Source organism: Cricetulus griseus, chromosome 5, assembly GCF_003668045.3.
Source record: "Cricetulus griseus strain 17A/GY chromosome 5, alternate assembly CriGri-PICRH-1.0, whole genome shotgun sequence".
NCBI lineage: Eukaryota > Metazoa > Chordata > Mammalia > Rodentia > Cricetidae > Cricetulus > Cricetulus griseus.
Window position 1 is genome coordinate 103,209,076 of NC_048598.1, and position 20,604 is coordinate 103,229,679.

Sequence of the window (20,604 nt, forward strand, 5' to 3'; positions counted from 1 at the left end):
GGGTTTGTGACTGCATCGCTGGAATTACAGCAAAACCATAAACAAGGGCTGTTGGCGGAAGAGATCTGGCTCTCCCATGGGGGCACTGTGAGCCTCATCAGCCCAGTTCTTTGTTGTTGAAACTTTTCAGAGTCTTTCTTTGTCGCCCACTAGGTAACTAGCAAGGTGCTACTTATGAAAGCACCAAGACGACAAACTGTTTTTAAGAAATTCTTGACACAAAGAAGCTGCCGAAACGCAGAGTCGGCCAGAAAGGAGTTTTCCTCCTGATGGCAGTTCTTTTTGCCAACAACACCCGCTGGACGGTGGCCGCCGAAAGGAAATGAGTCAGTGGAACTGGCTTTCCCGTGCGTAGGGGTGATTGTTCCGTTCAGATACCGCGAACAGTCCGCTACCATGCCACTTTCGGTGCCAGGTGCTGCAACAAGTACCCGGCGCCCCTTCTCAGCCGCCTCGGGCGGACTCGGGCACAAGAATGCGCGCGCACTCGCCTCTTGGCCCGAGCCCCTGGGAACGCGCCCCCCAGCGTTCCCCTCCTCCCCGAACCCGGCGCGCCGACGTCGGGGCACGTGACCGGGGCGTGCCGACAGCGGGGGCGGGCGGGGCCGTCCGGCTCCGCAGAGCGGCGCAAGCGCGCCAGGGCCGCGCCGGAGCGAGCCCCTCCTGCTCCCTGTCGGAGTCAAAATGGCGACAGGGGGAGCCTGGAGCAGCCCCGGAGCCTAAGCCACTGACAGGAGCGGGGAGGGCGGCGGCGGCTAGGGGAGAATGGCCGCGGGGGCTGGCGCCAGTGCGGACGGCGGCGCTGGGGGCGGCGGCGGCGGAGGCGACGGCAGCGGTCCCAGCAGCAGCAGCAGCAGCAGCAGCAGCAGCCGCGGCGGGAGGAGCCTCCGAGGTGAGTGTCCCTCGGTGTCTGAGGCTGACGCTCCGTCTCGCCGTCCGGCGCGGTGCGGGACGTCCGGCTAGGGAGGGGGCCGCGGCTGGGCGTGGCGGCGCCTCGGCGGAGGCCCGCACGCCGCGGGGGTTGCCGAGGCGCTGGCCGGACGGGCGGCCGTCTGGGGCCCAGCGCGCCGGCGCGGGACGGGCCGGTCCCAGCGCCCTGAGGGGCGGGCCGGGCCGGGCAGGGCGCCGCCGACCGGGGGAGGCCGTGGCGCGGCGCTCGGGGCGATAGGACGCCCCTCCCTCCCTCCCTTCCACCCATCCCCGCCCCGCTGGACGCCGGGACCCGCTCCCTGCACCGGGCTTGGAGGGGCGGGACCCGCCGCACCCTGAACCGGGGAACCCGCTCCCGGCGCGGACGCCTGGTTACAGGGTGCGGGGCCGCGCGCGGGGTGGGCGTGAGGCCCGAGGGCCGGAGCTTGGGGCGGAGCAGGCCTGGGGCGGCCAAGTGAAGTCGTCCGGGGTGTGTGACTCTGGAGCTTTGACAGGTAGGTGGGGAGACAATGCGGAGGGAGCGTGTGGCGGAGAAGCGGAGGCTGAGCTCCCCGGAGTACTTGGCGAAAGGCGTGCCTCGTCGGCCGGCGCCCTCTCTCCTGCTCCGCTGTTTCCCCCCTCCCAGGCACTCAACACTCACTCTCACACTCCATGGTGAGAACTTTCTCGCCGTCTCAGGAGAAACTCGCAGCGAGGAGTGTTGTCTCTGCTTTGAACCAGCACAGCGCCTCTTCACATACCAGCACGCATAATAAGTACTCTGGAGTAGGCCTAATTTACAAGAGCAGTCTTGGCTCCCTTTCCCAGGAAGATGTTTTTCCTCGGCTAAAACATCTTACTGAAAGGAGCAAGGAGGCAGTTTGGCCGTTCGTTCGCTTTTCCAGCAAACGGTGTCTTTTGTCTCTGGGTAACATCCATTTCTTGTAAAAGGCTGCTCACATTGTAAGTGTGGAAGGAAGACTTGAAGCTATGTGAACCGTCCACCCTGAACAGCAGTTGTGATTAGACTTGTCTTGGAATTTTGGAGTCAGAAAAACCTTTAGAGATTGGGTGTGTTTTTAAATGGGGAAAATGGATTCTCAAAGGCGAGTTGCCATGGGTCTTAGCTAGGGAAGGGTGAGACCAAAACTGGGACCTAGGTTTCTGCATATGGTTTATAGAGGGAGCTCTTTTCACTCCACTCCTGCACTGCCTACTCTTCATGGATGGCTTTCTCCACCATAGTGCCTCCCAATCACTAAGCCTTTGCACAATGAAGTTGAAAGCAGAAATGAGCACTTTCTCCGAACCTGGCAGCTACCTCAAAATAACTGAAGAGGCCACACACCATATTTGTTAAACTTTTGAGTGACATCTCATTTGAGGTTTTCTTAGGTCCATGACTAGGTTTTCATCAAATTATAACCTGGCTCGTTTTTTTCGTGAGTTCAGTAAAGCTCACAGGTCAGTATTTTGTTCTGTAAAACCTAACTCCTATAGTGTTCTGTGTCCCAACATGGTGAGCATCTCAGGGAGTTCTTTATATCTGGCTTTAACTTTAGGATTTAAAACACAGTGGCTTTCCAGGTTATACTGCCTAGTTTCTTTCCTTCTCTCCTTTTGTTGGGCTACAGAATTTTTTATGGTGTCATCTTTCAAAAATATAATAGAATCAAGTGATTCTGTTTTCATATTTTAGTCACTGAGCTCAGATTACTCAAGTGATTATTGAAGGTCTGCTTTGCGTTTGAATTATTCCCGAGCTGGGGGGAGAAGTGAAGAAATGTAATATATAATAGACTTTGCCTCGAGGTTCTTATTGGGAAAAGATGCACTAACATGAGTCTAGAAGCCGATCTAGTGAGTTCTCCTAATACAGAGAATGCTGTGGAAATTCAGGGTAGAGGAAGTTCTAGCAGGGCCTTAGGAGTTTAAATAACTTCCTGGGACACTTGGAACTCAACTGACCAATGGCTGTTTATATTTACAGAGAGCTTGGAGCACTTACTTTGTGAGAAAAAAGCAAGGGTATAAATTGGAGATTGGCACTGGGAAGGGGGAATAGAGGGAGACAAATGAGCAGACAGTAGAGTTTCTTGGGAAGATGTTTTCAGTAGGAAATATTAGATAGCCAGAAGGTTATCTCTGTAGAAAGATTTTAGTGCCAAATTGCAATTTGGAGTTTTCTTTTATACAAGTTATAACAACCTTTTAAAGATACTGGTTTTTTTTTTTATAAGCTGTCATCCACAGATTGAATTAAAAGAAGGCAAGAATAAAATGAGCCAAGAAGACAGTAGCTAACTGTTGTATTACCTGACTCAGATGAGATCCTAAACTAGAATTGTTGTCCCAAATGCTCAGATTACAGATGTGTGCCACCATACCCAGCAAAGTGTATCTCAAAAATTTTTCTCTCTAGTGCTAGAAATCAAACCCAATGGTGTTCTACAACTGAGCTGGGTAGGGTAAAGTCAGTGAGAAGGGTTACCTAGCAGGTATGTGTGTGTATAGACACTGTGGTAAAATATATGTAATGTACAGTTCTGTACAGATTTACATTGTTGTACAGTCATTACCACTGCCATCTACAGAATATGTGTGTGTGTGTGTGTGTGTGTGTGTGTGTGTGTGTATTGGTTTTTTGTTTTTTTTTTTTTTTTTTAATTTGTGTGTCTGTGTGCTTGTAAGTGCAGGTGTTTGTGGAAGCTAGAGGCTTCCGATCCCTCTGGAACTAGAGTCACAGGCAGTTGTGAGCACCTGATATAGATGTTAGGAATCAAACTCAGGTCCTTTGGAAGATAACATATGCTCCTAACCACTGAACCATCTCTCCAGCACTAAGAAGAAGAAGAAAAAAAAAAGGTTCTTTTTACTAGATTTTATATATTTTTACTGTGTATACATGATAAAGCCAAAGATCACAGGTGAAAGTCAGTGGACTTTTCTGGGAGTTAGTTCTTCCCTTCTACTGTGTGGGTCCCAGGAGTGGAACTCAGGTACACTGGCTTGTGCATCAGGCACCTTTATCTGAGGAATGGTGTTAATGGCCCAATTAACAGAATTCTTTTTTTCCCCTAGTAGTAAGAATTGAACTCAAGGCTCCCGGCATGCTAAGTTTAGTTTCTGCTACAAGATTACACACCAGCCCTCATCTTTGATCTTCCTAAACTGAAAGTCTGTACTCTTTAGGCACTAACATGGTTAACCTCAGTCACTGAGATCCATTCCTCAACTCTGTGTCTATGACTTTGACTAGGTAAGAATGTACTCATAGAATCATACAGTATATGTCTTTTTGTGACTGGCTTGATGGTCCATTCATGTTGTACAGTGTCAGAATTTCCTTCTTTCTTGAAGCTGAACAACTCATTCTAAGTATATGCTACATTTTGTTTATTCATCTGTCCTTGGACACCTCAGTTGCTTCCATCTTTTGACCAATATGTGTAACACTGCTGTGATGAACATAATATAAAAATAACCTGTTTATTTTGGGTGTTTATCAAGCTGAAGAAAGTTTACATTTCCACCAGTAATGCACAAAGGGTGTGTGTGTGTGTGTGTGTGTGTATTAGTTCACTCCTACACATCCAATGATGTGGGGAAGGCATGGTGACAAAGAGTGGCAGGGACATCAGGCAGGTGTGGAGGGTGATGAATGACAGTACTCAGTAGGTTAGAACTAAGACCCCAGCCTTCGGGATCCTGCTGCCCACAGTTCAGATAGGTCCAGTTACCTCAGTCTACTCTAGATAACCCCCCACAGGCATGCCTGGAGGCTTTGCTGCTAGGTAGGTTTGTAAACCTCCACCTGCTAAACCAATGGTCAATATTAATTTACATACTAAGCTAAACCATTCTAAAGAGTGTGATGTGTTACCACCATTGTGTTTTAACTTGCACTTTTTTTTTTTAACTTGCATTTACTTAATAGAGTTGAATATCTTTCCTTCTACTTACTTTATTTTCTCACCTCATTTGCCCCTTTTGGTTTTTTGAGAGAAGTCTTGAAACCCAGGCTAGCATCAAAACACTTAGCTTTCCTAGTACTGGAGTTACAGACATAGACTATCATGCTCAGCTCCTTTACCTGTTTCTTAAATCAAACTGTGTTTGTTGAGTTGTAGGAGTTCTTTGGTTTTCTGAATATTGATCTCTTATCAGACATGATTTTGTAAAATTGCATTATTTATTTTGTATGTTCATGCACACTTATTGTGTGGGTGCCAGCATGCTTTGCACATTCCACAGCACTTGTGTGAAGGTCAAAGAACAAATTAGCAGGAGTTGGTTCTCTCCTTTTGTCTTATAGTTGGTGGGGTGGGGAGATTGAATTTAAACTCAGGTCAGGCTTGATATCTACAGCAAAATTAAATATTTTCTACTAACCTTTCTCCCTTTGATATGAAAAAATGCTTATTGGGTTTTTTGTTTTTGTTTTTGAGATCAGATCTTGCTGTGTGATCAGGTTGGCCTTTGACCCAGTGACCCTTCTCTCTGCTTCCCAAGACATGGAATTGCAGGCATGAACCACCACACCCAACAAAACCTTTAAAAAAACAATGTTTTTCTGTGGTGTTGGGATGTAAACCCAGTTGTCTTCTGCCACTACTACGCCACATCTGTAGTCTGTCAAAAAGTTTTTAACTATGATGAAGCCCTGATTATCTAGTTTTTCTTTAGGTGTCATATATGGAAATTGTTGCCAAATCCATTGTCATGAAGGTTTTCTTCTTTTGTTTTCTATTAAGAGTTTTATAATTGTAGATACTCTGTTTATCGTTTTAAGTATAGCTGTCCAGTTTTCCCAGTTGAATGGCCTTGGCACCTTAGTGAAAATCATTTGAGTGTAGTTGAGTTGTAGAGAGCGTGCCTGGTGTATACAAGGATAGGAACAAGAGGAGAGGGCAAAGATGGAGGGATTGAGGAGGAAGATAGGATGGCCATTGAGGCATAAGTGCTAGGTTTTGTTTTGGGGCTCTCTGTAGGTTATGTCAGTTCCAGGCTGTTTTAATATCTGTAGTTAAGATTTAAAATCAGCAAACGTGATCCTCTGCATTGTTCTTTTTTATGATTGTTTTGCAGTGGGATCCTTTGAGATACTACAGGAATTTTAAAATGAATTTTTCTAATGAAAACTATTGGGATTTTGTTCTATTTAATATGTACATTGTTTTGGGTATTATTAACTTTTTGCACTTATTGTGTGTATGTGATTGTGTGTATAAGACTGAGTGCATATGTGTGTTGGTGCTCTTGTGCATCTGTGAAAGTCAGAGGGCAACTTGTGGAAATTGGGTCTCTCCTTCCACTATGTGGGTTCTGACTATCAAACTTAGGTCCTCAGACTTGGTGGCAATGGCTTTTACCCTCCCTAACCCAGTCTTAACAATTTTTTTGTGGGGGGTGGGGGGTTCAAGACAAGACAGAGTTTCTCTGTGTAGCTCTAGCCATCCTGGAATTCACTCTATAGACCAAGCTGGCTTCAAATTCAGAGATTCTTCCTCTACCTCCTGAGTGCTGGGCCTAAAGGCACGTGCCACCACCCCCAACTTAGTCTTAACATTTTAACAATGTTGAATCTTTTATTTGAGTTTCAGCAGTGATCTTCCTTCCCTACCTCCTCTCTCCCTTACCCCCTCCCCCTTTTTTCTATCAGGGTCTCAGGACTGGCCCTGAACACCTGATCATTTGTCTCTAGCCTGGCAAGTGCTGGAGTTACAGATGTGCTCATGCTCAAGTCATCTAAAAGCAGTCAGTTTACATTTTTTTTCCAGATTGAGTGCTTTTTATTTATTCTTTGTCTTAGTACTCAACTAGGGTTTTTAGTACTTGTGTTGACTAGAAGTGGTGGAAATGAACTTACTTAGGTTGTTATGGGATCTTGGAAAGTTTTCAGTCATTTATCATTGAGTGTGGCGCGCGCGCGCGCGCACACACACACACACACACACACACACAGGGGATGGAGGCAGAGAAACAGGGTCTCACATAGCCCAGAGTCCACTGAGAATAATGTTAGCACAAGTTTCTTGTATGCAGCATCTATTATGTAAAATAGGCTTCTTATATTCTAGATTTATTATTTTAGCTGGTATCTTTTTTTTTAATGTGGGTTCTGCAAGAATTTCTATCCTTGTAAATGAGAAAATTATGGTGTCCTTAGCAGAATGAATATGGCAGTATTGGGCTTATTTGCATGGCTATTTTTGTTTTGAACCAGGGTCTTGCTGTGTACCCGATGCTGTCCTGGAACTCGTTGTGTAGCCCAGCTGGCCTCTAACTAGTGAAGGCCTCTAACCCCTACCTTAGCCTCCCAAGTGCTGGGAGTATGGTGCAAGCCACTGTCAAGCTTATTTGTAAAACATTAAATACCATTTTCATGTGTGATTGTGCTACTTAAAAAAAAAAATCTGTTAACTTCATCTTGTCTTGTAGGATTAAGGCCAAAACTCAAAAAAAAAAAAAAAAAAAAAAGTGCACGGTGTATCTGATTTTATATTTCCCATCACTCCAGCTTTACCAAGCTGTTTCTTATTTCCTCTGTGCTTCTGTCTGTGGTTTTTATGTGTTTATACAAGTGCTTGGAGTTTCCTTATTTTTTGTTATCAGCTCTGTTAGCTGCCCATTGTTTATCTCCTTTCCTGACAAATATGCTTTTATTCATAAATATAGGACACTTAGAGATGATTCATCACCAACTCCAAGCTTAGGTTTTGATTAGTCTAAGCCAATCAGCCCATTGAATCCCCTTATAAACTGTTACCCATCCCAGTCAGGTTGAACTGAAGGAGACAGAATATTTCTGGGAAAAATGGTTCTTCTTTCCCTTCATGTTCTAGAGCAAGAAAACATGAGGCCCTTCTAACCAGAGGGTCCTAAACATCCCCTAAAGATGTCAGATAAGAGGTAGAAGGCTCTTGAGTCCTTGGTGGCATCATTTAGTCATATCATATACTGGGCTTTACCTACTTTAGCATTTTTCATAACAGATAAATATCTTATTGTTTATAGATTACTTATGTATGTATGTGTATGTGTATATGGGTGTTTTGACTACCTGTTGTATACTATGTGCACACATAGGCCAGAAGAGGGCTTTGAATCCTCTGGAACTGGAGTTGGTTAGCCATCATGTGGGTACTGAGAACCAAACCTAACTCCTCTGGAAAAGCATCATGTGAGTGCTCTTAACCATTAAGCCATTTCTTCAGCCACAAATTCCTTGTTCAAACCAGCTCCTTGGAATTACAAAATGTGCTCTTTATTCTCAAGATCTTGTTACCTCTACCAATAATTACCAACTCTGTGGGCACTTTAGACCTCTCTCCCATCCATATCATAGCATATTGTAATCACTCACTTGGTATGTCTGACTTTAAATCAAGGTATATAGAATGCAGTTTAGTGTCTGTTCATAATAGATACCTAGCAATTGACCTGATAAGGATAAAATAGCATGCTGACTATATTAGTGCTGTGTAAGCAAGTTTAAAATAAATGTAAGGTGTGTTATTATCATTAAGTCAAGGTAAAATGGAAAATTTAGACTAGACATTATTTTCTGGCTCTTATTTATTACCTGGGATTTATATTTTGAGACAGTTCATTCTGTAATCAAGACTGGCCTTGAACTCAGAGCAATCCTTTTGCCGTAGTCCCCTAAGTGCTCGAATTACCTATGTGAGCTACTATGCCTGGTTAGATATTTTCTTTAAATAAAAAATGTGAATTTTCCTTTCTCCCAAAACAGGGTTTCTCTTTGTAGCTTTGGAGCCTATCCTGGCACTCACTCTAGAGACCAGACTGGCCTCGAACTCACAGAGATCCGCCTGCCTCTGCCTCCCGAGTGCTGGGATTAAAGGTGTATGCCACCAACGCCTGTTGAAAAATGTGAATTTTCTATCAGCAATTAAAAGCAAGTATAGAGGACCAGAGTTTGGTTCCAGCACCCACATCAGGCAACTTACCACCACCTGTAATTTCAATTGCTGGGATCTGATGCTCTCTTCTGGGCTCTGCAGGCACCTACATGCCCATGCTCGCGCGCGTGCGCGCGCGCGCGCGCGCGCACACACACACACACACACACACACACACACACACACACGATTATTTAAACATAAAATAAATCTTAGAGAAGTCATCTTAGGTCTCTTAAAAAAGGAAATGTGGATTTCATCTTATCATAGTCCCTTATGGAAGAAGCAATATTAATTTTTTTTTCCTTTTTTTAAAGAGGGAGACTGTAGACAGTCATTTGTCTTCTGCCTGCCTGTTCCCAAATACCTGGTAGCCACTTACCAAATAATTTACTTGGAGGCTTAATATTATTTAAATTCTCAGCCAATAGCTCAGACTTGTTACTAGATAACTCTTACACTTAATTTAACCCATAATTCTTATCTATGTTTAGCCACATGACTTGGTACCTTTCTCAGTATGGCATTCTCATCTTGCTTCTCTGTGTTTGCTGGCAACTCCTCTGACTCCACCTTTCCTCATCCCATCATTCTCTGTTGGCTTTCCTGCCTAACTGTATCCTGTTCAGCTATTGGCCAGTCAGCTTGTTTATTAAGCCAATCACAGTGACATATATTCACACAGTGTAAAGGAATATTCCACAGCAGGAGACTTATATGCCAGAACAAACTTCAAATATGTTGTGTGTATGTGCATGTATGTGTGTCCATGTTTGTACACATGTATGTGTATGAAGCCCAGAGGACAGCTTCAGCTGTTGTTTCATAAGAGGTGTTGTTCCTTGTTTGAGACAGTCTTTCATTATTTGGGATCTCAACAATTAAACTTGTTTGGTTGGCCATCAAGTCCTGAGCATATGCCTGTCTCTGCTTCTCTAGCGCTGGGATTACAGCCATAGTCTGTCACACACCTGGCTTTTTTTTTTTTTTTTTAAACATAGGTGGAGAGATTGAAGTCAGGTTCCTAGTCCCTATTGTGTCATATTGTATAAAATCACAATTCTTTATTGATTCTTGGGAATTTCACATCATGCACCCCTATCCCATTCACCTTCAAGTCCCTCTATCTGCCCCTCATCCTTCCCAGTGTCCCCTCCCCAGAAGAAACCCCTCCAAAATTAATTTAAAACAACCTACCTTGCTTCTGTCTTTCCTGCTTCTCCAACACGTCTTCATTCTTCCTAGTGGCACTGGGAGCTGCAGTGTGTCACACAGTATACCCTTTTGTCCAATCAGCCCCATCAGCAAATGTTCATTGCTGTGAGTCATTGGTCTGGTTCAAGGATTTGGCCTCTGGCACACACACCATCATCACTGGACCCTCACGGAAACTCCTCTCGGATATCCTGCTGTTGACCTGAGTCATGGCCTGTGGTTATCCTTCAGCAGGACCAGTCCCTTCATGCACTCCAACAGGTCATAGATGTTAGGGTGAGCCAATCCAAGGCCCAGGATGTGGGCCTGGATGGTAGCTGAGCTGGTCAGTCCTGGCTGCTGGGACTGCCCCCCTTAGGCGAGGGACAGTGGGTGTGTATGTGTGTGTGTGGTGCCGGGGATCAAACAAAAGCCTTTTATAATGCTAGGCAAACTACCACTGAGCTACATCTGTATCCCAGTATCCCAAATATTTTAAACCTTGGCAGTATTCCACAGGGTAAGCCCTTTATCAGTATCAAACAACCACAAGTTGGAAGACTTAAGGCATACACAAGCTCTTATATTTCTTGGAGAATTTGAGATGCCAGACCTCAGTTAACTTTCCAAATAAAACCTTAAAGTTACTTTCAACATCTTGCTGTAATTCTCCATCGTGTCTCCACATAGAGACCTAGAAAAGCCTTGCTTCCCCCAGTGTGTTCTCACTTTACCAAAGGCTTTGCTGCTTTGTTTTCTCATCTGAATCCCTTACACTGGTCAGTAGGTTTCTGAATCTTGGTCCTTTTGACATACTTTTACTCACCTTTTATCACTTCATTTGTTTTAGGGGCATAGGTACACACTTGCCATGGTGTACCAGTGGAGATCAGAAGGCAGCTTTCAGAATTGGTTTTTGCCTTCCAACATGTGAGTCTCAGGGATAGAACTTGGGTTAGCAGGCTTGGCAGCAAGCATTTTTACCCACTGAGACATCTTGCCATCCTCTTCTTGACATTTTTGACCAGATAATCTTTTGTTATGGGGACTTTTACTTCAAAATACTTAGTGTCTCTCCCCAGTGTATGGCATAGTACCCTTTCCTCCAGATATTACCAAGTGTCCAGAGGCACCATCTTTAATAGCTGCTCCTCCCTCTGACACATCCCCTCTGAGATTGCGTTGCTTCTCTGCTCCTTCTTGCTCTTGTTATATAGAACCAGAATAAAAGCCTTCCAGGATTTTACTTCAGTGCAGCTTTCCTCCCTTAAATTCTGTAACACTACATTCTTCTGGTTTTCTTCTATATTACATTTTTGTCTCACCAGAATTACCTAAAAGAACAATGGCATCAGTACTTCTTTAGTTTTTCCTGCCTCACCTTTTTACAGGTACTTATATATTATCACTCATATTCCTATTTTTGAAGGTTTGTTTTTAATTATATCTGTGTATGGGTATGTGCATGCAGATGCCTTTGGAGGCCAGAGACATCCACTCTCCTGGAGCTGGTACAGGTGGTTGTAAGCCACCTGACATGGGTCCTGGAACCAAACTCCAGTCCTTGACAAGAGTAGTACATATTTTTAACCACTGAGCCATCTCTCCAGCCCCACCATATTTGGTTTTTTTAAATTACATTTTAATTTAGTAACAATATAAGATCTGCCATCTTAAGTTTTTTAAGTATATGATGCATTGACTTAGGTTATCTACGCTTAATTTTCTTGGTTATCTAAAACTTTATTACTGATGGCTAGTAAATCTCCTTTCAGTCCCACAACTGATAGCCACTGTTCCTTTGTGACTCTGTGAATTTATCTAGTAAACCTAGACCAGACCTAGACCGCTATCTCATGAGTTTATACAATATTTCTGTTTATATGACTGTATTATTTCACTTAGCATAATATCTTCAAGATTCATCCATGTTTTCAAATGGTTCCTTCTTTAAGGCCAAAGAGTATTCCACTTTACATATGTACTACATTTTCTTTGTCATTTATCTGTTGATGGACATTCCCGTTGTTTACACATCTTGGTTCTCAGGATACCTATCCACTACCTCAAATTCTTATCTATACTTTCATTTGCTACTGAAAAGAAAAATAACATGTTTCCTCTTACTGCAAAATCTTGAAAACTAGGAAATCAAATTGCCATAATTACTATACTATAACTGAGCTACCGACTGTTCTCTTTACATCCCTTAAATTCACTTTCACCCCACAACCTGGACAAGAGCACTTGAGACTTGCTGACACTTATTTGGGCCAAATAAAAAGCTAGAAGTATATTGACATGTTTTCATTTACATTCAAACTACACAGTTACTGGTGACAAAAGTAGGAAGAGTTCCTAAGAGCACAGAGGTGGGGGAGTTACTAGAAGAGAGATACATCATAGAACTCAGCATATATATCTTATTCAAAATTATTCTTTTCAGTCTCTTGTAGCTTTCTCGGCTTGCTACATAGAATTCCAGCAGGAAATAACATATAAGGTTTATGCTTAAGTCACCCCTTTGTCATACCATTCCATGTTCTAGCATCCTTGGTAGGGCCTCATCCATGACATACATAAGAATTGCAGGTATATCTGAACTCACACTCTCGGTTTCTCTCTTCCCCATAAGACCAGTGCTTCTTAGTTGTCTTCTTTCAAGCCAGGATATCTGCTGCTTAGGAGATCTGAATTTTGACACTGCTGTCTCTACAAAGCAAAGACACAAATGTTCACTCCTCTTGTCATGTAGGGAATAGTACTTCTGGTCTCCCACAAGACCCTTTTGCTTCTGTCCAGGACCCACAAAGAACTTCTAGAAGAGGGGTAAGGAATGATCTCTAAGGTTGAGAGGTATGAAGGTCCTTTATTAACATTTTTCAGTGCAAGCCTGCTGAATTCTTTATAGTTAGGTTTTTTGTTTTTGTTTTTTTAATAGGAAAACTAGAAAGAATCAGGGGTCAGAGTAGGGTTAAGCATTTGTGGCAGTCTGGTCAAAACTTCAAAAAGTTATTCCAGAGTAGCCTGGGGGAAAATCTGGAAAAACACTAAATCTTTTTCCAGCAATTGGTGGTGCATAAGCCTGATACTTGTTCATAAGCTGACCTCTGTGTTGAAATACCCTTATCTACATTTCTTGGTGTTTAGATTCTAGCAAGGGACAGCCAGAAAAAGTCTAATCACCTTCCTCTAACTCCATGCCATAATCTTTCTCTCTGTATTCACTTGTACCCTGTGTGTTGTGTCATTTTTTGTATGTGAAATTGGTCCCCCCCCCCAATTACCTGGCTACGTGGCTTGTACATATACCAGCTGCATGGCTGGTATTTACAGAGTTATCAAAGGGAAACAAAAGGAATTAGTAAATAGAGGAGGAAGGAAAAGTGAAGGAAATTCAGAAACTGAAAATGGTATTATTTAGATGTGTTCCTGTCTCCCCAGTTGTTCTGTGGGTCTTTCCTGATTGTAGTCTCCATTTCTAAGTACCTCATTATTAATAAGCATTCATTACCAGCCTGGCATTCTTGAAGCTCCTTGGCATATATAGTTAATGAAGTAAAACACAGTTCTAACCCTTTGGGGACTTAATCTGCTGAAGACTTAGACAGTGTATCCCTTACAGAGGGAGAAGCACTGCAGCTGAAGTCTGTGTACTTGCTTGCAGTAGAGGAGAGGAGTGTGAAGGCGGAGTACTAATGAGTTCACTAGACCCAAGATAAATGATAAATGGGTGTTTTATTGGGGAACAACTTACACAGATAATAGTAAAGAACCGCCACTGCATTCCTGCTCTAGAAGATGCAGTCTCTGCCCTTCCAAGTATATCTATGACCCAAGAGACAGAGAGCCCACCCAGTGTTTCTCTAACTTCCAGTTACATCCCCACCTGAAGCCACACCCATAGGGGTGTGGCCACTAACAAATTCACTGGCAGGGCAAGATGCTACTACAATTCCCCTTTTAGTCTAAAGAAGGTTTTAAGCCTGACACAAAAACTATATACAATGATAGCAAATGTCAAGTATATTCCAGGAAAAGGAAAGGTAAAAGCATACACAAATTAAAACCTACAACCAGCAAGAGCAACATTGAGCAATAGACACATACTACATGTCCAGTTTCAGGGTAATGGCATGACAAAGATTACTCCAATAGCAGCACTAATCTGGAAAGTCTAAGTCTTGTACCTAGTATTTTCTATCTAAGATAAGAGAGGATATAGCTATGACTGTCTAGTCTTCAACATCATCAAAGACCTGAGAAGGAAAATAACATTACTAGGATAGGCAGGAAGTGTGAGCGTGCAACTTCCTGAAGGTGCAAATGAAGACACAAAGAGCAGGCTACCTGGATAGTCACCCTAGGTCTCACAGCAACGTCGGTGCGACCAGCTTTGCCTAAGGCCTAAGGTATCAGACGGATCATCTCAGAAGCAGGGAAATTGAAAGACTGGCTTACCCTGACTTGGCAAGTGTCAGCGGTCTCTTTCTTAAGTTTATTTCCTAGTAGCCCCAGTAATAATATAACATCTATGAGTTTATTTGGGGCTGAGAGGGCAGTGGGACCAGACAGGACAAGAAAACTACAGCTACAAACTAGTCTTTTTGAAATCTGTGAACTATCTTAGAGTGGTCAAAGACATGTAAAATGATTGCTGTACTCTATAATAATGAAGCGCTCATCCATATGGATGTAATTAAGTTCATTATGGCATATACACAGTGTAGCTCTGTGTAGATTTTTAAAAGACAAAGTACAGTTTTATATGTGGCTATGTTTCTTCAACTCTGATATATTTTGAAATGAATTAGTTTTTTTATAGAACTGTCTGTGAGATACTCTACTTAAAACTGTTTAATTTATACCAGGCATGGGGTCACATGACTTAATCCCAGCATAGAGATCAGAGGATCACAAGTCTGAGGGCAGCCTGAACTCTACATAGGAAGATCCTGTCTCCCAAAATAATAATTGTGTTCAAATCCTAGGAAAAGAAGAATTGAATTATGTCATCTTCTGTATATTTGGAATCAGTTTTAAACAACAAATTCTCACAATTGAATGGGGGACAATTCTGATTCTGAGATGGAGTGGAGAACATTGAGCAGATATATTCTGACGTTATCAATTTAAATAGCCTTTAAGGTTGAGTGCATTGGCACTTTCAAACTCTAATAGAAGACAGAAACACTTTGTTAAACCTTGGAATAGCCTGCAGTAGTTACACACTAATTTTACATTTTAGTGCACATCTGACTGCATAATAGTTTTCAGGGTTAAGATTTAATAAATTTTAATTTTTATAAATCAAATAACTATATTTAAAAGTTATTCCTAATAATATAATTGTATATCTCTTTTAAAGATTCATTGTTTTGAAGTTGTCGTGTGTCCATCCCCCCAGCCCCACACCCACCCCCTTTGAGCTAGGGTTTCATTGTACCCCTGACTGGCTTCTCCTGATTCTCCTGCCTCTACCTCCCAGATGCCAAGATTACAGCCATGTCCTGTATGCCCTGCTGGTTTGAATTTTCTAACCCTATTAAAAATGATCTGGAGTTTGGGAAGTGGCTTCATGGGTAAAGTGCTTGCTGCATTAGTGTGAAGACCTGATAAAAGCCAGGTGTGATGGCAGGCATCTTGAGGAAAACAGACAGGTGGTTCCTGGAGGTTTTTTAGCCAATCAATCTAGCCAAAATAGCAAACTCAAAGTTCAGTGAAAGTCTTTGACTCAAAAAATAAAATATAGAGGGAACTGAAGAGATGACTCATTAGTTAAGAGCATTACCTATCAACTCATTCAGAGGATCAGGTTCAGTTTCCAGTACTCATCCATATGGCAGCTAACAATTGCCTATGACTCCAGTTGCAGAGGACCTGACACCCTCTTCTGGTCTCCATAGTTGTTTGTTGTTTTTTTGGGACAGTGTTTCTCTGTGTAACTCTGGCTGTCCTAGAACTAGCTCTGTAGACCAGGCTGGCCTTGAACTCACAGAGATGCTCCTGCCTCTGAGTGCTGGGATTAAAGGCATGTGCTACCACCACCTAGATTATATATTTTTTAAAGTTTAAAAATTATTTATAAAACTGTGCTAGCATTCATTCTCTACATTGTTCATGACTTTCTTTTGTCACTGGGTAGCCTGGGTTGTCCTCAAAACTCTTGCCTAAGTGACTCTTTGAAGATTTTTTTTTTTTTAACGTAATCTTAGCCCAGTGTGATGACATACATCTTTAATCCCAGTACTAAGGAGGCAAAGGCAGGTCAGCCTCTGTAAATTGGAAGCCACAGCCTCTGTAAATTGGAGGCCAACCTGGTCTACATAGCAGGCTGCAGTCCAGCCAAGGCTACATAGTGAGACCTTGTCTCAAAACAATAGTAATAATTTTAAGAGCTAAGAGGTAACAATTGCAGACCATGTACATTGTACCAGATAATTAATTTGAGAAATATTTCATAACTAAAAAATCAAGAACACTAAGAATATATAATTTCATTTTAGGAGGAGAAGTCAGCCAGAAATTCAAATACCACCCACTCCCCCCAAATTAAAATAAATTTCTTCCATGGAGCCAAAATTCTAAGAACCAGATTCACCTCATATTTCTGCATTCATTTCCCTTATCCCCTGGCTTGAAAAGTATCTTAAGATTACACTTGCAAGAATGTTGAATAGATAAGTGGGATGTTATGAACATTTATGTTCTTTTAAAAATGGCTTTTTTTTTTTTTTTTTTTTGAGATAGGGTCTCTGTGTAGCCTTGGCTGTTCCAGAACTCACTCTGTAGACCAGGCTGGCCTCTAACTCACAAAGATCCTCCTGCCTCTGCCTCCTGAGTGCTAGAGCTAAGGGTGTGTGCCACCACCACCCAGCAACAAAAATAAGTAAAAAATTTAATGTAGTAAGAAAAGTATCACCAGGGAACTGGCAGCTGTTTTGAATTAGAACAGGGTATATTTTTAAAAGCCATTATGAGCTTAATAAGGTTCTTTTAAGTCTGTGTGGTAACACATTCCAGGACAAACAAGGGCTACATAGAGAGCCTGACTCAAAAAAAAAAAAAAAGAAGACACCCATTGTCAACCTCTGTTGTCCTCTGCATGCACCCACATATATGCATGCTTCCTATGTACATGTGTACACATATCAAAAAAGAGGAGAGCTTGAAAAAATTAGAATAAGTGCATTAATTGCCAAGATCTAGCAATTATAAACAAAAAATATATTTAGGTACTGGAGCATGAGATATAAAAGGTAGGAGTACTAACTTCAATATTGTAAAAATAGTACTCAAAAAAGGATTTGGAGTTATATACAAAAGTGTAAATAAGATTATGTATGATAAAGGAAAACCTAGGATAGAGTAGGTAAATATAATAGTCATTTTGGAAATACCTTGTTTGTAGTTTTAATATTGATACTATCAATTAGCTAAACTGGGTTTGTTGGTGCAACCTGTAATCATAACATGCAGATGGCTGAGGCAGGATGATTGAGAACCCCAGCCCAGCCCTGTCTATACAGCATGTGGACCCAGAAAGTAAAAAAACTGCCAGAAGGGAAGAATTGTGTTACAGGTCTCAGAAGCCAGTATGAGTAACATGGGATGATAGTTACAAGGAATTAGAATGTGTTAGATATATGGACTCATGAACTCTTACAGTAAATTTTGAATGCTTCAAAGTAGGGGCTGGAGAGATGGCTCAACGGTTAAGAGCACTGGCTGCTCTTCCAGAGGACCTGGGTTCAATTCCCAGCACCCATATGACAGCTCACAACTGTCTGTAACTCCAAGATCTGACACCCTCACACAGACATACATGCAGACAAAATACAGATGCAAATAAAATAAAAATAAATTATGTTTAAATGCTTCAAATTATCTCTTACTGGCCACCTTTAAAGATAATGAAAAACTAATTTGTTACTGTTTGTTTTCAAACTTAGTAAGCACTGGCAAAGAATATTCTGCCCCTTCTGTACAAATTTTAGAACCAACCAACTGAATAATTGACAAGTTCTACAGAATTCTTCTAGCTAATGATTAAAGGAGAAATAGGTCACCATTTTACAACCCCTAACAAATTAATGACTTTAGTTAGTGATTACTGGTAACTGTTAAAGATTTAGAATTAAGTAGAAATTTTGTACCAACTGAAGTACATTTCATGATTGTTCTACTTTGCTTTCTGTTGCTGTGATGAATACCCTAAATAAAGCAGCTTGTGGAAGAAAGGAATGATTTTGTCTTACAGCTTACAGTCTTATAATTGAGGGAAGCCAAGGCAGGAAGGAACTCAAGTTGGAAGAGAAGAAAGCAGAGACCACCAAGGATCACTGCATTCCATGTCTGCTCAGTTACCTTTCTTATGTAGCCCAGACCTTCCCATGGCAATCTGCAATCAAAAAAAAAAAAAAAAAAACACAATGCCCACAGGCCCATCTGATGAAGGCAGTTAAACTGAGATTCCCTATTCCCATGTATGTTGAGGTTTTTGTCAAATTGACAAAAACTGACAGTTACCCATGTGTCAGTCTTGGCTAAATAAACACACACACATGTTCATACAGTAATAATATTGAGGGCTGAGGCAATAACTGAGTGGGTAAAGAACTTGCCCACACAAGCCTAATGACTTGACTTCAGATCCTGGTAGCACAAGTATGCCCCTACTGGGAGATGGGAGGTGGAGACAGGAAGACATGATGGAAGCTTGCAGGGGGAGGACCTTGTCTTAAGTAAAGTGGAAGGGGAGGACCAACACACCGTGTCTTATACATGTGTGTTTTGGCATGCCTGTGCTCATGCTCACTCTCACACACAAGAATGATACTGAATCTGACCTCATCTCTAGAAGTCAGCTTGTTCATTGTAAAAGAAAGCAGAGGACCTTTATATTAAATCCTACTGAAGTGATTTGGCAAAACCCAAACTGAGACACTATAAGGTAACCTTATACATGGAGGAAATGGGACACAGAGGGAGAAACATTTGAAGGAGATTGAGGTTTGTAACCATCATTCCACTCATAGTTTGTTGGCCATATTTGGACCTTGATTCAAACTAAGAAAAGTAAGAAAAATGTGAGTATTGTCTGTGAAGGAATTTTGTACCAACTGAAGCAACAGAAAGCAAAGTAGAACAATCATGAAATGTACTTCAGTTGGTACAAAATTCACTTATTAAGGAATTACTATTAGTTGAAGATACTGTAGTTGTTTATATCTTTCCTTTGAAAGATTATATATACAGAATTTACAAATGAAATAATAGTCTATCTGAGAGTGTGTCAGAATTATTCAGGATTAGAGCCAGGAGATTCTGTTAGAATTGATAAAAAATTGCTTTAATTCACTTAATTTTGAAATTTCCTGATGCGACTAGTCTCTCCACTTTTGTGTATATTTGTACAAACTCTTCCTATAGAAATGAAAAAATACCCTGCAAAGATGGACTGAGAATTGTCTTCTATGTCTGAATGCTAAGAGATGTGGTATTTATGGTGTGTTAATCCATAGTCAGGAAACTTCACTGCTCATGGGTGATTTTTTTGAGACAGGGTCTCTCTTCATAGCTCAGGCTAGCATTGACTTCACAGTTTTCTGGTCTTGTTCTCCACCCAAGACCTAGGATCACAGGTATCTGCCACCATGCTCAGCTTCCCACTGTATCTGTTATAACAAGTAGTTAGCATAGGAACAGTAGGATGAGAAAAACTTAAAAGATAGTTCCTATAATCCTAATGAGGTTAAGGTTTTTTGTTGTTTGTTGTTGTTGTTGTTGTTGTTGTTTTTCGAGACAGGGTTGCTATGTATAGCTTTAGAGCCTATCCTGACACTCGCTCTGGAGACCAGGCTGGCCTCGAACTCACAGAGGTCCGCCTGACTGTGCCTCCCGAGTGCTGGGATTAAAGGTGTGCACTGGGCTGAGGTTAAGAATCTATATCTGGTGGAACTGGAGAGATGGCCTGGTAGATAAGAGCACTCATTGCTCTTGCAGAGGACTTGAATTCAGTTCCATTACCCATATGATAACTCATAACCTCTCTTAGCTTCCAGGAGATTCAGTACCCTTTTCTGACCTCTTTGGGGACTAGGCATACATGTTGTTTACATACATATACACAGGCAAGACACTCATAAAGTAAACTTAAAAAAAAATTTTCCTGTTTTCCACCTCTTATTTTTTGTAAGAGGCCTTGTCTCTGCAGGAGGCTCTGTGATACCTAAAGTTTCACAAAAGTGTGTCATCAAAAAAAAAAAAAAAGTGTCATCATCAAACCCATAAATACTAGAACCACTATACACAAGATTTATTCTAACTGTAGACTACATAGGGAAAATGAAACCTAAGAATGAGTCTTCATTTGTCATTCAGACATTCTGTAGATAACAGGTGCTCTGGTGGACAGAAGCTCATGATCCTGGAATGGCCATTATTAAGCCATTGTACAAAATTTGTAATTTCTTTTTACTGGAAATTTAAATAATAACCTTCCACCTCATGTTTATTTGGTTCTCTTAGCCTCAATATGTGAGTAAAATTTGAGTTTTAGTACAGAATTATCTCC

The 20,604-nt window shown here is 41.8% G+C and overlaps 1 protein-coding gene across 5 annotated transcripts in view; it reads left to right on the top strand.

Moving 5' to 3' along the window:
• Positions 1 to 767: 767 nt before the first annotated feature.
• Btbd7 (BTB domain containing 7) overlaps positions 768 to 20,604 on the top strand; it is a 75,418-nt gene continuing 55,581 nt past the window's right edge. For 4 of the 5 annotated variants that reach the window (XM_027419174.2, XM_027419177.2, XM_027419178.2 and 1 more), the window contains exon 1: positions 768 to 892. The gene's annotated coding sequence lies outside the window, so the exon portion shown is untranslated. Of the gene's footprint in view, positions 893 to 1,262; positions 1,425 to 20,604 lie in introns of those variants that run through there. The other variant, XM_027419175.2, reaches the window with a different exon arrangement.